The sequence below is a fragment of the Octopus bimaculoides genome, chromosome 12 (genome assembly GCF_001194135.2).
Source record: "Octopus bimaculoides isolate UCB-OBI-ISO-001 chromosome 12, ASM119413v2, whole genome shotgun sequence".
In the NCBI taxonomy this organism is placed as follows: domain Eukaryota; kingdom Metazoa; phylum Mollusca; class Cephalopoda; order Octopoda; family Octopodidae; genus Octopus; species Octopus bimaculoides.
In genome coordinates, this window is record NC_068992.1 from 2935080 (window position 1) to 2953280 (window position 18201).

General features: G+C 33.7%; 1 protein-coding gene across 1 annotated transcript in view; it reads left to right on the forward strand.

Moving 5' to 3' along the window:
• LOC106876447 (muscle M-line assembly protein unc-89) overlaps positions 1 to 18201 on the forward strand; it is a 351593-nt gene that overhangs the window by 243221 nt on the left and 90171 nt on the right. The window lies entirely within an intron of this gene.

Genomic DNA, 18201 nt, shown 5'->3' on the forward strand with positions numbered 1-18201 from the left:
ATATATATATATATATATATATATATATATATATATATATATATATACACACACACACATCACCTTACCCTCTCTTCATACTGATATTTCCCATCAATTGCACCTCCATCCTTGTACATCACTCACTACATTCACCTCTATCCCCATCTCTGACCATCTATAAATATACCCTTGCAATGTTATGAAACTCCCCCCTTTCTTCTCTGATCCTCTGTCAGTATCCTCTTTTATATCTACCTTGCACACTTCATCTCATCGCCACCATCTTTATCTTTTTTCTAGCTACTCCTACCCAGCCATATATAATCTGGGTAGCGCTGTATCTCTTCTACAGCAAGACACCTACGTTTCTAACCCTGTATCTTACTTTAGCCTCTCAACCATTTAGCATAAAACCATGCCCTCTCACTTATAAATACTCCTACACACATACTTAGTACCAAATGGTAATCGTTATATCCAGCTTAATGTGGACATCTTATTAGAACACTGAATACTATGTTATTTGCTATGAGAGACCTTCTTATGTAGGTTCTTGGTGCATGAAAGCACACACAAAGATCATAACAGACCGGAATCATTTGTCATTGCCACCAGAATTCCACAAAGCCATTTTCACTCACCCTCTAGGCATATCCTATTGAACTTTTCTTCAATGATTTTTATGGACTTGCTATTTTAGTTTAGCTCCCCCCACACACATACACTTGTCCCACTCATGCTAGCATGGAAGGCGGACGTTAAACAGTGATGATGATATATATATATATCATGGACAATCAATAGGATATAACATCCCACTTCACACAGCCTCTGTCTTCCACCTAAAAGTTTTAATGAATGCAGTGGTTGCCAAACCATATTAATATGTGCAGCTGTACCTAAGCCAATTTTTTCTAAGCTAACTCCAATCCAAATATCTATCTGTACTCTTATCTCTAGCCATGAATATCTTATTATATCTTATTGAACTTTTGCAAAGCTTACATTGGTTCTTTTTTCTTAATGTAGTTTTCTAGACAAAAATACAGTGTTACATAAATTATAATCAGATCAACGGTCTCTGATGATTTTTCTTGAAATCTCCTGATGTCAGACTTCTTCAAACTGGAGTTACTTTCAAAGAATTTCATTTTGAATAGCTGGATGTAATTCTACGTGAAAGCTTTATTCTTATAAATGAAATGCATTTCCCTTTTTCAATAATATTATATTTGGATCTATGTCAGGACATAATGGTGGTAAACTTTACTTACTACATCATTCTAGTTTGAAAATTGCTGTCATTCTTTGAACATTGTGGAAAACATTCACCATTAATATTCTCCCTAAAATATAGTCAGAAATCTACTTCATAATTGAAATGAATTTATGGAAAGTGATGATTCACTTAATATTGGTTTATTATATTAGCACCATTCCACAAGTTTGTGGATGGTCCCTGTCAGTTGAAATGATTCATTTGAGAGGTTTGATCTTTATATTTTATCAATTGTAGAAGGATAAAATTTAATGCTGAATACAAGATTTGAACTCAGAATGTAAAGGGATTTAATTAAAAACTACAAAATATTCAATTGAGTGCTGTATTGCTGTTTAACTTTCCTCAATATAATGCTTAGCTATGGTTAAAACAATATTTAAATTCAATGATTTGTACCTTTAACAATGTAAGTACTGCATTTTAGTTAGAATGAAGAAGTCCCTATGTTTTTCTTCTGAGATACACTAGGAAATATCTTTACTAAATTTGTTTTTCTAAATATTTATTTCAAGTAGAGGAATCAAGAAGACCCGATATGTGAGATTATGAAGTTCATATATGTAAATAACAAGTTATTTCTGATCAAGTTATTTATTTCTTGGGTACTTTTGTTTAATCTCAGGTATTTAATATTGATTCTCCCCATGAGACAGAAATCTTCTTATCAGAGCCAAACATTAAGATTGCATGGTTTCCATGCCTTTCTCAAGGTTATTATTGTTGTAAATGAATTAAAACTTTACAGTTATCAAGGAGTGATAGTAAACCCTGCTTCAGATATAATCACTAATCTACAACACTCTAGTTTTAATATTAATTAGATAACAGGACAATGTTATTAGAATGTTAGTAGAGTAAAAGTCTGGCTTTTCTCATTACCATAATGATTAGTAATTCAATGTGGTAGGCAAGACAACTTTAATTAATCAAAACAATATCCTGATCAAAAGTAAAGAAGCATTGATGTACAGTGTTTAACAAAACCAGACTGAGCTAAGGGTTACAACTCTATGTATATTGTTTTTCAATACAACACATCCATAGGAAATATTATCTCTGTTCTAATACCACAGTAAATTTGCTTTTCAGTTATGTATTTACATTACGCATGATACATAAATAGCTGTTTTATTCTTATACTGCTTCTATCACAAATAACAGACTTTTATTCGACCAGCAGCTATATGCAATACTAGTGAATGTATGTTCACTGTTTTCCTATGTACTGGAGATGATAGATCTCATTCAAACATGTCACTGGTTGTGAGTACACACCATTGACACGGCTAAAGTACATCTTGCATTCTTGCTGACCTCTGCTGAGATGATTTTCATCTCCCTCCAATATATTTGTACTTTTAAAAACAACACAGCCATAAGAGATGTTATCCTGGGATGAATATCACAATAAATTTGCTTCTCAACAATGCTGTCACATTAGGTATGATACATAGATGGCAGTATGTGTGTTTTTAATTCATTAATGCAAATAAATTAGAACTGAGATTCTGTAATAGAGTGAGGGTTAGGATATCCTAGTCTTTGGTCTGAAGCTTAGTTGTGTACCTGTTTCCTAAGTCAATGTTAAAGCTTTCTTGTGCGTGGACAACAAATGTTGAAGCTGGAATGTATGAATGTCATACTTGATGTCTTTCAATATTGAATTCAATCCATCATTTTTCTCTGCTCAAATATCGCTGACATCTTCTGTTTTATTGTTCTTACTCAGGGAAAATAAAAATATTGGGTGAGCTCCGTAACTTACAAAGAGTTGATTTGTTTCTACAAATCAACTTTTTGTTGATTTAGCCATCAACACTGAAAAGTTTTTTAAGAAAGATGGGGGAAGAAACAAAGTAAAATCCATGTTTATGTCATCATTCACTGACATCTTTAGCTGCCAACTTGAAGAAACCATTTTCTTCTGATATATCAACCTCAAGGTATGTGGATGTTGACTGACATTTTGATTTGGTCTCTTCTACTTAGAAGTAAAAGGGATTCTTCTATTTTAGAAGAAAGGATCAATATTGTTCCTATTCTTCTTACCTTTCTATTCAATAGAAGTTTGAATAAATCAAAGAACTCAAAGCCTGGATCTGGGTAATTATGTCACGTATTTAACCACAAATTTAATTCTATATTTCACTCATAAAATGCAATGTCTAACAGGGTCTTTTAATTCCAATATTTGCAGTGTCTTTTTTTTTTTCTTTCTAATAGATATACTGGGAAGCCAATATTTTGTGTAATATAGAAAAGCATAATGGTTAAAGTGATGGGATACTGACATCCAAGTTACGCATTCAATCTTCATTACAGCCATCCCTTGTGTCTTTGAGCTAGTGATTATAACCTTCCTTGTTTCAGTCTGTCTCGGTGACAAATTAGTTTCTACTTTTTGTTGTCAATAGAACAAACCTCCTCTTGTAAAAAAAAAAAAAAATTCTTCAAAGAAAATCCTTCTTGGTCATCTCACCATGAAAAATTGGATCTGAATGACAAATTAGTTTTTAGTTTGGTTACCTGTTGGACAGTCTTCCTGTTGTGAAAGATTTCTTCAAAGAAAATCCATTTTGGTCATCTTTGCATGAAAAATTGGATGTAAAAAAACAATAAAACCATAAAAACAGTTGAAGAAATACCTCATTCAGTTCATATATTGATACTGAAAATAATATCATTCTTTTTGAGTTTAAGAATCAGAGAATAACGGTTTTATTATTTACTCTTTCCCTTGAGTAAACTTAGGAGATCAGATTAGTTGCTATGTCAAATATCAGAGCTTTTGTGTTTTTTACCAAAAAATCAGAGAAGCAGGTATTAACGTATTTTTGAAGGATTAATTATTGTTGCTTTTTCTTCTTTCTTTGCCACAAGTTTCAGAGTTTAATACAAATGTAAATCTGCAACTAAAAGAAATAAATAAAATGTCCACACTACTCTGCTTATTGTAATCTACCAACAGCAGTAAATGTAAAAACCACTGCAGTCTTTTCTAATTATTAAATTCCTTTGAAATCCTTACAAAGTTATAGTGTTGCCTCATAAATCTTCTCAGTGTTATCTCACTTTAGTATCAATCCTTGTGAAAATTCAGGAGAATTACAAGACACTCTACATGATGCCTATAGCTACATTGTATCACAAATATACAGTTTCTCAATGACAGAATCTCTAGGGTAGTCAATCAACCTGGTGAAAATTACAGACAAGCCGCACTCAAGTATCATACTATCATTTCAAAAAGGGAAGAATCATTGGATATTTTATTGTTTTTATTACCTATATATGTATGTGTATGTCGTCGTCATCGTTTAATGTCCACCTTCCATGCTAGCATGGATATACATATATATATATATATATATATGTATGTATGTAGATAAAGAAAATGACAAAGAAACGAGATGGTCATATCTGGAATCTCTTTGATTATAAGTTTGTTCAATCAGTATTTGTCTGGTACTGAAGGGTTAAAATAATATAGTCTCCCACAACACTCTTTTAGATGTGAAGAAGTCCTTGAAAATCTATCAGCAAAATGAAATGATGTAAATTAGTAGATTAAATGGTTCCCATGCCGGTGGCATGTAAAAGCACCCATTACACTCTCAGAGTGGTTGGCATTAGAAAGGGCATCCAGCCATAGAACCATGCCAAATCAGACTGGAGTTTGGTGCAGCCCTTCAATTTACCAGCCCTGGTCAAACCATCCAACCTATGCCAGCATGGGCAATGGATGTTAAATGATGATGATGTTGATGATGATGAGATATGCAGGTGAAATAGGTTTGACATAAAAGGAAAATGACTACTTTTCTGATCAAGGTTTTCAAAAATATTTTTAAATACAATAATTTGTAGGTTCTTCTAAGACATTTGAAAGGAATATTCAAACAGTTTTACTTTTTATAATCTTAGAACTGCTTCTAAATGAAAATGGAAATTAGAGAACAAATTGAACATCAGACATCTTTGTTAATCTAAAAGTCAGGATATAGAAAAGTATTAAACTTGACACCTCAATAATTGGGGAGAAATCCACTGTAGAGACCCAAATTGAAAACATTTATGCCATGGTGTTCCCGTTACTCCATTCAGAACATTAACTCTTAAGTCTGAAATATGTTAAAATAAGCAACAGAAATATTAAAGAGACAACATATTAGGATAAATAAATTGAGATGTTGATCTTAAAAGAATAATAAACTATAAACATATCGATAATTCATAACATAGAAATGCTGGGAAATTAAAAGTGTCGTTGAAATTCATTTAGAATATGCCCAGAAAAAGGAAAACTTCAACATTGTCTCTATTTCAATGATTCCTTAAAAATGCCAAGAAATTTTTCCATTGATCCAATTAACTATTTTCTATTCCTTTCAAGTCCTGAAATTCAGTTTATGCTCTCCTCCCCTCCAGAACTTTCTCATTTGGATAATGTTAAAGAGAGGAATTCAACAGAGGTAGTTTTATTATCAGATAAAGATTCTGTTAATTGGATGAAGAAGACTTAACACTCAATTTTCTTATATTTAACTTGGCTTCACCAGTAAGAGGCAATATGTTGAACTGATGGGGGGGGGGGGGTAGCTGTTTGGATAAGTCTCTAGACCTACACTGCTCAGTCTGCTGGTATTATTTCTATTAGATATCTTGTTATTCAAAATCTGTTTGATAACTTCATAATTTCACCATAAAACAATTGTGGTATAATAATCCATTGGGAGAATATGTGAGTGTAGCAACTGAAAAATTATGGTTTGGTCTCATTGTGTCTCCATTTTTTATTTTAATAAATATCTAGCATAAATCATCTAGTAGTGTAGACGATATAGTCAGTTTGTATACAGGGAAACTTAAATATAATTGATCATTAATTTAAACACATTATACATATGAAACCACTCCTAGCTTTGTTTTGTATCAGCTTTTAGGTTATCTGCCATACAGAGAGCATCAGGTCTAACAACAGAAGAATCACATTTTGTTTGAACAATATGTTCTTTCTGGGAATTATTAACCTAAAATTTATTGGATTAGAAATATATTACACAGAATTAATTGCTTATAATAATATTTATTTTGCAGTTTCAAATAGAGAAGCAAAGAAAATATTTTGCCCAATCACTGATGGGTGACATTCTTACACTCCCAATATTGTCTCGTCACCAATGTTTGGTATAATGAATTAATGATTAAAATAACAAAAGTTGTAGTGATTATGTAACCATATCTATATACATACATAAATAAACTCACCATATACACTATATACCATATAATCATGACTGTATACTTGAAGCAATACTAGTTTAGTTTTCTTTCCCTGAGTTTTCCTTTAATTCAAAATATAATCAAATGAAATTACAATTATGATATAGAACAAGAAAAAAAAGACATGAGAGATAAATAAAATGACATTGTTTTCTTTCTCTCTTGTCTGTTGGCTATGTTCTACATTCTCTTATATTTGGATCATATGATACAGTTTGTCAGATGTTAAATGAGTTTCTTTTCTTTTCTTTTCTCTCTCACTCCCTTTTATACTTGAGAAATTTATATACTTACTGCTGTTAAAATAGAGTTGTTACAATATTATTCAGAAAGTGATAAGAAGATTGTAAGAAATGGAAAGAGAGAGAGAGAGAGAGATGGCTGAAGAATAACAGAATACACATTGTTTTGAAAAGAAAGGATAGATGTTGCTCTCATAAATTGTAGAATTTAAATAAAAAGAATGTTAGTAAAATATATAAAACAGAGTTTGTAGTTGCTTTTATGATAACAATTTTCTATAAAGATTAGTTGAGCTGTTTTACCAAATAGCTTTTCCGCTTATTTCTTAAATACTTCCTTGAGTACTTATTAATTACCTTTGGAAGGTGCAACATTTTAATTATCATTTTACATGCTCTGGCAAACATTTTAATCTAGAAAAGAAAAACCAGTTTCTTACGCTCGTTAATTATCATCTCTTCTGCAACTGTGATCAGCTGAACATTTGTTATGTTGTTAATAGAAATAACAAGATGGTTTAGTTTCTCTCATTATCTGTTTTGTTTTGTTGTTTTTTGAGGGGGGAGGGGGATGTCACAAGAGTCAATTCTGTAGAATGAAGTAAAAACTCAATACATCATCCTTGAGAAGTGTATAGCATGTTGTAGCAGTGGTAATGGTACCAGGGGGAAATCATGGGAGATATCATGGGAGATATGATAATAGGAATAATAATAATAATAATCCTTTCCACTATAGACAAATGGAACCCAGTGCAACTCTCTGGCTTACCAGCTTTTGTCAAACTGCCCAGCTCACGCCAGCATGGAAACAGACATTAAATGATAATGGTTTACCAAATCTAAAAAATAATTCCTGAAAGACTCGGTTAATGGAGGAAAATATTATGTTGTACTCATTGGAGGAGGAGTCATAATTCAATTTTATATCTTTCATTCATTTTCAACAATAAAATAAATCACTATTAATAATGGAAACTTTTAAATATTTCAATATTTATAGTTGCCTTCAGCATTTTAATATACAGTTTTTGCCATTTCTGGATGATGAGCATTTAAAAAAATCCTTCGTGAGATCTTTCATTTGAAGAATAACTTTTGACAGGGTTTCATTTGTTCAAAATTGAAATACTTTTCCCATGAGGAAACGGAATTAAGTTGATGTTTTGATTATAAAACAGAAACATTTGTTGCATAACTGAAAGATATAAGAACAAGTTGTAAATTCTCTTCAGTTAGAATGTTAATATTCAGTGTATATTTTATATAATAGAAGGACAATGTTGATATTCTTTTCTGCTATAGACACAGGGCCCAAAATTTTGGGGGAAGGGGCCAGTCAATTAGATCGACCTCAGTATGCAACTGGTACTTAATTTATCGACCCTGAAAGGATGAAAGGCAAAGTCAACCTCAGCGGAATTTGAACTCAGAACCTAATGACAGGACAATGTTAATATTAACTGTTATTAAGGCAGCATGCTGGGAAAACTACTTAGTGGCATTTTGTCCCACTTTACATTCTGAGTTCAAATTCCACCAAGGTCGACTTTGCCTTCTGTCCCTTTCAAGATCAATAAAATAAGTACCAGTTGAATACTGGGGGTCGATGTAATCGGCATAGCCCCCTCCCCCGAACTTGCTGGCTTTGTGCCAAAATTTGAAATCTGTATTAAGGTGTCAAGCTGGCAGAATCATTAGCACAGCAGGCAAAATGCTGTGGCATTTTGTCAGTCTTTACATTCTAAGTTCAAATCCTACCGAGGTCAACTTTACCTTTCATCATTTCAGGGTCAATAAAATAAGTACCAGTTGAACATTGGGGTCATCAGTCCTCAGTCAAACCGTCCAACCCATGCCAGCATGGAAAGTGGACCTTAAACAATGATGATGATGATGATGATTGCAAGAAACAGCTAGATTTCTTTTTCTGACATTTTACAGAGTTCAACCTACACAAGTCAATGTGGGGGAAAAGCATTAATAAATAAAATTCTATAAAGCTAGTTTTTAAACCTTGAATGATTATTTGGGGTCCACCAGAATAAAATAGTAATGAAAAGGGTCCATCGATTAAAAAATGGTTGAGAACCCCTGCTCTACTGTCATGTGGGATACCCCTGTCTTCAACTGCTACCTATGCAGCATATATTTCCCACTATTGCTTATTTACTCTCAATACCAATATGTCTGTACTAATATAGTTTTATCTCTTAAATAAGTCACTAGACACTATTTTGCTGACCTGTCACATTTTCATGTTATCTCAAGCGAAAAGAAATTGTTGTGGCAAGAAGTATTTGCATTTTAAAGAAAACATCTGACTATCTTCAAAATATCTTCCATAGTTGTTTATTTGTCCTTGGCACAGTCTTATTTGTGTGAACATTCCATATATTGATGTATTTATGTCAACATAGATTTTATGTTGGTGTAATGCTTACGTCAATGAAGTAGCATTCTATAATCTAATGACTGTTATATACTATTTACCTTTGTTTCTCGTTATATTCTAGTTTGTTAATCTTATGGTAGATAATCACATTATTTGCTATTTTTAACAAGGTAGTAAAAAAATTTTGGTTACATTATAAACAAATACGAAACAAAAAAACTGGTCTTATTGATAAGTAATCAATTTTGCACACGTTATCATTATTATTGTGTCTTTAAAGAAAACATATCCATAAGGAATATTATGTCCAAACTTCTATAAGTTTGCCTTTTTACCATCTGTTTACATCAAGTATGCTACACGGATAACTATTTTAATCTAATATTACTTCTATTTCATATAACAGATTATTATTATTATTATTATTATTATTATTATTATTATTATTATGATTGGGTGAGAGAGCAGTGCATGCCATCAAGGTGACACTGGGGAAGAATATACGAAGCCCAGTACTTATAGTTGAAAGAATTATTATTATTATTATCATTCAAGGCAGCAAGTTGACAAAATCGTTTGCACGCTGGGTGAAATACTTAGTGGTATTTCATCTGTGTTCATGTTCTGAGTTCAAGTGCCACCAGGATTGACTTTGCTTGTCATCCTTTCGAGGTTGATAGATTAAGTACCAGTTATGCACTTGGGCTGGTGTAATCGACTTGTCCCCTCTCCGCAAATTTCAGGCATTGTGCCTTTAGTAGAAAAGACTATTATTATTATCACCATTACTATAGTTCTATATTTAAGAGATGAGGAATTATGTACATTATTTACATTTGACGGATATTTGTCCTCATCTTGTTTGTTGTTAACACAACGTTTCAGCTGATGTACTCTTAGGCCTTCATCAGGTGTCTTGAGGAAATTTTGAACCTGGGTTCTCATTCCTAAGGTATTTTTCGATATTATTATTATTTTTATTTTTCAGGTCACTGCCTGGAATTGAACTCGGAATCTTGGGGTTAGTAGCCTGTGCTCTTAACCACTACGCCATATGCCCGTGACCTGATTAATATTAATAGTAATAATAATAACAACAACAACATCGAAAAATAGCTTAGGAATAAGAACCCAAGTTCGAAATTTCCCCAAGACACCTGATGAAGGGTGGAGGGTACGTCAGCCAAAACGTGTTAACAACAAACAAGATGAGGACAAATATCTGTCAAATGTAAATAATGTCACTACTACTACTACTACAGTTGGAGGAATTAGCAGAACTGTCAGTGTCGGTAAAGATGTTGTTGTTCTGGTTCCTTACATGCTGATTTAAAATCCCAAGGTCAAGTTTTCCATTTATTTCTCTGGGGTTGATAAAATGAAGTGAAGTTACCGGGGTTTACGTATGGTTTTAAGCCTAAATTAGGAACCATTGTTGTCATTATTTGTGGTGGTGAGGTCACTGTACCAATAAGACTGTACTAGTCTCATTGAAAATAGCAGTCTCAACCTACAAATTGACCTCCATTTTGTTCTTAGACTATTTTTACACAGCTATTATATTTTTGGTTCCACTTTTACCATTTACTTAGTTGATATTGAGATTGTTGTGTGAGAGCAGCCATTACATTTATGTCTGTCAAATCAATACAAAATATAAAACAATCTGAAAAAGACGGAAGACAAATTGCAAAGAATATCAGTATTTCTTTCTGCCATCTTCCTCTCCTCCTCTTTCTACTACTACTGCTACTACTACTACTTCTACTACTACTACTGCTATTACTACTACTACTACAATGCTATCATATACTAACTTTGGGATCAATAAGTGAAATTGGATAATGACAGCGGGAATTTCTCACAAACATGGAAGACGGACTTTAAACGATGATGATGATGGTGATGGTGATGGTGATGGTGATGATGATGATGATGATTTGTGTCTCATGCTGCAGCAAGACTAATAGTGAATTACTCCAAAGCAAGTTGCGTATGGCAAGTAAAAGTTAGCAAAAGCTAAATGCTAGGTGTTGCTTGCCATTCCTCTTGCAATAATTAGCAGAAAGAATGAATAATTTATGTAACTGGCAATTTGATATCTCTATTTGAAGTTGAACAGGGAAGAATATTGGTTAACATATTTATGTCCAGCACTTATTTTGGAAATTTTTTGTTGTTGTTTTTTTGAGCTGTGCGTGTCTGGAAGCAGATTGTTTATCTGGAAAATGGAATCAATATAATAATTGGTGATTGGTCATTAAGGTAAACATGGTTATACTGCCTGTAAGACAAAAAAACCAAAGTTTGTGTGTTTTTATGAAATCTGGTGTTGCGTTCCTTTATGGCTTCAACAATCTTTTCACAAACTAAGTACCTGCATGAAAGCAGAGACAGGAACAACCATAAAAGAATAGTATTAATTCTCTAAGTTTTTAATTTGAATCGTGTGACACGAAATTTATTAGAAAATTGCCAGCTCGACGCCTTTGGTATATTTCTAGGAAATATACCGCGTTTGGTATATTTTTTGGTATATTTCTAGGAAGTATAATTGTTATGATGTGCATGTACACATCGGGTGTAACCCTAACCCAAATAAATATTTGGATGTGGTTATCTAGAATAACCTATCGCAGAATTATAGTGTTCACACAGAATGCACTCCAGACTACTCAAACATAGGTATGATATTAAACCAATGCTCATCGCACTAACACAGTAACCAATATGGTTGACCAACACTGTCAACTCCCGTTGACAGTTCACACAATTCTTTATTTATTGAAATCTGTTAGTTCACATGGGAGTGTACAGGATACTCCCATAACAATAATAGGAAACAAAAAAAAACCCGATCAGAATACATGTTACATTAGAATCTACAATGTTTGGAAGGCAAGAAACATGATCTGGAACAGGTCTGAGCCAATGACTTGAAATTAAGCTTTAGTATGATGGGCCTTACTTGTAAACATAGTCCAGGAAGAGAGGACATATGTATAAAGAGTAGGTTTCAAAATACAATAGTTGTGGTCTTTATTTTGGGTCTCATTGCAAGATAGGCATAGAAATTGTTTAAATGACCATTCCTGTGGTAATAAGAAGGTGACAGAAATAGTTTGGTTACAAACTAGTAGGCAGCCACCCAGTAATTATGCATCTGCCAACACTTTACAAATTCCAGACCACATGTGTTGTTAAGTGATTGATCAAATTGTCAATTACTTAACACATTTGGTTTTGGTGCAATTAATTATTGTTTGCCAAAGTAAACATTTCAAATTTATTTGTCTGTAAAGCTGTTCTGTTTCTGTCTGTATATGTTACGCTGTAGCTATTGAACAAAATGGAGCACATACAGTTTAGATTATTCATAAAACTGGTAAACTATGGGAAGAAATCACAGGCGTCATCTATTGTAGATACAACATTTAGTTTATTTATATGATTCATAAAACATATATTTGATAAATAAATATTTTAGATTGGAAATGGTGTATATATATTCTATAATTTAGTCTGTTACTGGTTATTGGATTATGGTCGTGCTGGGGCTACAATCCAGTAACCAATATTCTTCAAGCCTTGCCAAACATTAGCCCCAGTACTTATTTTTAAGTCTGTTGCTTGCTTAATCAATGTTTATTTGGTGAACTGCTCCTGTTACAGTACATAAATATCACCAGCTTGAAGTAACACAACAGATATATATATATATATTATTTAAAGGACACAATACATGTCTTTAAGTGCTATTAGTAGTTTCATATATACATGTACCCTGGCCTATTCCCCATTTTTTTGTTTTAGGAGGTAGGTAGCCACAACAAGGCACACACCAGACATTCCATTCATTTCTCTGATATGTAAATAAGAGTTTAAAACAGCATATTAAGAATTTGTTAAAATTGTATCAACTGGTGATAATGCCACGTAAAAAGGTGATAATGCCACTGTGATGGTGCCACGTAAAAAGCCCTGGGTGTAATGTAAAAAACACCCAGCTGTAGATAACTTCCAAGACCCTCTAGCCCTGCAGTACTAGTAGGGTGGAGCAGTGCTGGTTTGAAACAAGCTCTACAGATATGGAAGTGCTATCAATTAGCCAAATGTCGTCAATATTCATGCAGAGCAATGAAATCGTTCTGCATGTCCTTATTCAGTGTCCAAGCAATTCTGATCTGTAGAGTTTTGTCCAGTAGTTGTTGGTGTATGTAGGACAGATATAGCTATTAACCCCATCACTGATGACAATCAACTCTCCACTTTTCCTTGGTCAGCAACAGTAAGCAGTTTCCCACTGGCTACAGTGAAAAAGATTGTGTAGTGGACGTGATTGAAAAGACTGAAGACAGACACTTTCCTCTCTGATTGGTTGAACCCTCATCAATCGTTTTAAGTTTTACTTGCAAAGAAAGGTGACAGTGTAGTGAGAGATGCTTTCACCCATCCTCCAGTGATTTTTTTGCAAAAGATGGATAAGAGTGACGGATATGGCCCATGTGAAAAGGCCTGTTATAAGCATGCATTTGTAGACTGAGAAATGATAGCTGAGTTGCATATTTCTAGGATTAATAAAATGAAGTATCAGTCTTATTTCTAGGGTTGATTTAATCAACTGATGCCTACCTTCAGAATTACTGGCCTTGCAGCTAAATTAGACACCATTATTATTATTATTATTATTATTATTGTAACACCTACCATGAAATCAGTTACACCAAACTTGCCATGAGATAAATAAGCCCCATAAAACTTCCACAACATGAGTTTATGTTATTTTATAACATTAAGGACCCCCATTAACACTAGCCTAGCTATTAAGAAGGTACAGTTTGACTCTCATTGAGTAAGTTTTAAACACCACTCAGGAAACTTAGTAGGAACTATTAGAGTTCACACGTATACACACATACACACACATATATATACATATATATATAAATATAAAATAGGACCTATAATGGCTAGAATGTTTAAGCCATAACTGACAAGAATTGTTATTCAAGAAATACAATTCTATTAGTAAAGATGACAAAGAAACATTTGGCTAGTTCTGAATAAAATCCAAAGAGAATCATTCCGCAGCCTCGGATTTAATTATTCTGCTCAAGAATCCTATTAAATTTCCTCTTGTCAATCAAGAGTGATGAGATTATTCTTTAAAGCTCAGCTCAGACTATATTTTCTGCCTGCACTTGTTATTTACTTTCATTAATATTAGTTTTCATTCTTAATGAGTGTTGTTGCAATAGCTTGATTACTTTGATTGTTATTTTCTTTTCTTGGTTTTTCTTCTTTTAAGCCAGCTGAAAGATATAATTTTTGTACGTGACCTAACTAAAATGAGGCTTTAAATGTCTTGCAACAGTCAGACTGACTGAAAGTCCATTTGGCAAAATATTCAAATAAATATATTTCAATGCTGCTTCACTTTTTCTACTTTATTTTATTTCTATTTTCTTGCTAACTGTTCCTTTTTCACTTCTATTCTAATCGGATTTCCACAAGTTTCATTCACTGCTGAGCTATTACCTGCCATTCCAATTAATGGATTCTACAAAACTGTATTTGTTGCCAAATGCTTCAACACAGATTTGAAATTCTGCATTGATTCACAAGTCTTCTTTATTTGTTTTGCTGCTGTTTTTCTCTTGTTGTTGTTTTTCCCCCCACCCCCCACCGCCCCCGCGGCCCTCCATCACTTTATCTTGATAATTAAGTATGTATCAAGTAGCTAGCATAACTTATATAACAAGCATCAAATGTAAAGTATTTTAATTATCTATAAAGCTTACTTGTAACACCAATATGATTTAGATATTCTTATTTGTAAGGAATAAAACTAATCAGATACGTTGGCAAGATGCTGTACTATACATACTGGCAAAATGTTAAATGGTTCATTTTCTACCATGATATAAATATTTTTTTTTCATCTCCCAAGATTTTTTGTAAATTGGATGAAATTCCTGCTAAACTGTGTCAGAGAGTAAGTGTATTGCAAGTTTTGCTCACACACACTGTCTCAAAATAGTTTCTATATAGATATATGTTTTCTGTGTGTGTGTGTGTGTGTGTAAAGGAAGAGGCAGTGTGATTTGGGAGTTGAATTTTTTTCTGGCCCTCAGTACTCTGAGTTCAGTTCTTGCCAAGGTAGCTGTTCCAAAAGTATAACAACCGGGGCATGCATGGAGTACAAACGGTTTGTGTAGCCATTACTTTTACTAGATTACAAAGGCTTTTTCCTTCCGAGTGACGAGTACATTGTATGATGATTGTGTTCAAACTACATCATGGTAGTAAGACATGGGGCTTGAGTGCAGAATACTTGAAAAGGCCAGAAAGAAGATACATAGCAATGAAGAAGACCCAACTTCCCATGGCATGATGTGAAGGTAGTAAAAAAAGGTAAAGACCCCCTTCGGTCATGAGTGACCAGGAGATCGCACCTAGAAAGTTGCCCTCCAAGGCACAAGTTCAGGCAAGGTTGTTTATGGGAGACCAACAGTCCCCCATGCAAACTAGTGTATGTTTGTGTTTCTGTGTTTGTTCCCCCACCATCGCTTGACAACAGATGCTGGTGTGTTTATGTCCCCCTAACTTAGCAGTTTGGCAAAAGAGACCGATAGAAAAAGTACCAGGCTTACAAAGAATAAGTCCTGGGGGTGATTTGTTCAACAAAAGGCAGTGCTCCAGCATGGCCACAGTCAAATGACAGAAACAAATAGTGTGTGTGTGTGTGTGTGTGTGTGTGTGTGTGTGTGTGTGTGTGTGTGTGTGTGTGTGTGTGTGTGTGTGTGTGTGTGTGTGTGTGTGTGTGTGTATGTGTGTGTGTTGGTAGATACATGTGTACATAGACACACTCATGCAACAACAAAATGAAAGAAATATGTTGACATTGCTAAAATTAAAATCTTTATCAATTGATTGGTTGTTTCATTAGGACTAGAAGTAAAATGCAATCAACATTATGTGCAGAAAGTTAAACCTTAATGGAAAGATTTACCATAACATCCTGAGTATTGATTTCATGAAATACATTATCCATCTCCCTCACTCACACCTACCATACACAAGAAGAAAATACCAACAAAAACATGTGTACAACAGTAACAGCGAACTTGCTTTCACATTTGCTGCGAGATTGATAGCATCTTTAACAGTGATTGACATATTTTCTGTCCCCCTAATGTTTCTCCATTGACTCTTGCCAACATAGAATATAGCTGTATTCTTAGAAGATGTGGCAGAGAAAATTTAAAAGTACATTGTCCAATCAGCATTATTTTCTTCCTTATGGTTCACTAAATTTCTTCGGTTACTGGAGATACCAACTGTGGAATCAATACACTAACTGCTTCACTAGAAAGCAAGACACATGACTGATCAATTTGGCAAGTAAATTCAGAAAGTGAAAACAGCTATCAAAAAGTAATACACTTTTATTTATGGCCATTTTCTTCATTTTATATAACAATGTATTGGTCAATTGTAATTTTTTCCTCTCAATAAACTGGCCTAACCACAGGAGTATGGGAAATAGTGTAACAATATTTTTTTTTGCTATGGAATTTGAATCATTTTAAAGAAACCATCAGTCATTTGTCTTGTGAATTGAAAATTTAGATCAGAGTTTCTTGTTGAAAGAGAATTAAATCAATTTAAAATGTATTTTCAATCTGATTTCATTAATAATTGATTTGTATAGCAAGAGTTTTTCACATTCATATACTTGGATTTCTTTTTGTGTCAGATCTTTAAATGATATTATTTGTTCATTATTGTATATTTAGTTCTTTGGAACATTGCAATGACACTAAGAAATCTCAATTGATTCATATATATATAATGGTAGTGGATGCTTTCTTTCTTCTAATATCCAGTATCTATCCAAGTTCTTTACTAAAAAAAAAAAAAAAAGACATTGTCTGTAATGAAACACAAATCAAATAAAAATGCATAATACACGACTTGTTACCACACCAACTTGATCTGCTGAGATGGTTTCATGTTTGAAACAATGTTTTTCTATATAACTGCAAAATCAGAATTAAACATCTCAAAATCCACTTTAAATCTCAGCTTAAACTCAAAATTTATTCTATCTGGTTTCATATTTATCAGAATAGAGTCAAAGCCCTACAAACTCAATAGAATATCCCTTTAGTGACTTAACTAGAGTTGAATTATTCTATCTGATTGGTCAATAAGCAACATAAGAAGGTACTGTTTGTAGCTGAACCTCAATATAATTTACAGATAGATCAAAATCTATTTTGTGTAGAGTTTGCCCAGCCATTAGGTTTTATCAGTTACTTGTGGATGAGATGCAGTTTGGTTTTGTGCCAGGTAGAAGCACCACTGATGCCATATTCCTGGTTTGACAACTTCAGGACAAATAACTAGCTAAAGATAAACCCCTATACTTAGCTTTTGTGGACTTGGAGAAAGCCTATGACAGGGTCCCCCGATCCCTTATCTGGTGGGCAATGCAGAAACTGGGGATTGATGAATAGCTAATAAGGGCTGTACAGGCCCTATACAGAGAGGCCGTTAATAAGATTAGGATTGGCAATGAGTATAGTGAAGAATTCCAGGTAGAAGTAGGGTTCCACCAAGGTTCAGCCCTCAGTCCCCTTTTATTCATCATAGTCCTCCAGGCAATAACAGAGGAATTCAAGACTGGTTGCCCCTGGGAGTTCCTCTATGCTGATGACCTGGCCCTCATAGCAGAATCACTACCGGAACTAGAAAAGAAATTTCGGGTGTGGAAGCAAGGATTAGAATCAAAAGGCCTTAGAGTCAATGCAGCCAAGACCAAAGTTCTAGTAAGTAGGAAGGCGAACTCATCACACAGCCCCTGCTCGATGTGTAGAAAAGGTGTAGGGAGAAACTCCCTAAGGTGGATATTATTGTGTGTTGAGGCAGACACTTTGATTAGGAAGCAATTATCATTTCCTGTTGGTTCTTGACAAAATTATTTAACTAATTAATTTTGCTCTCCCTATCTG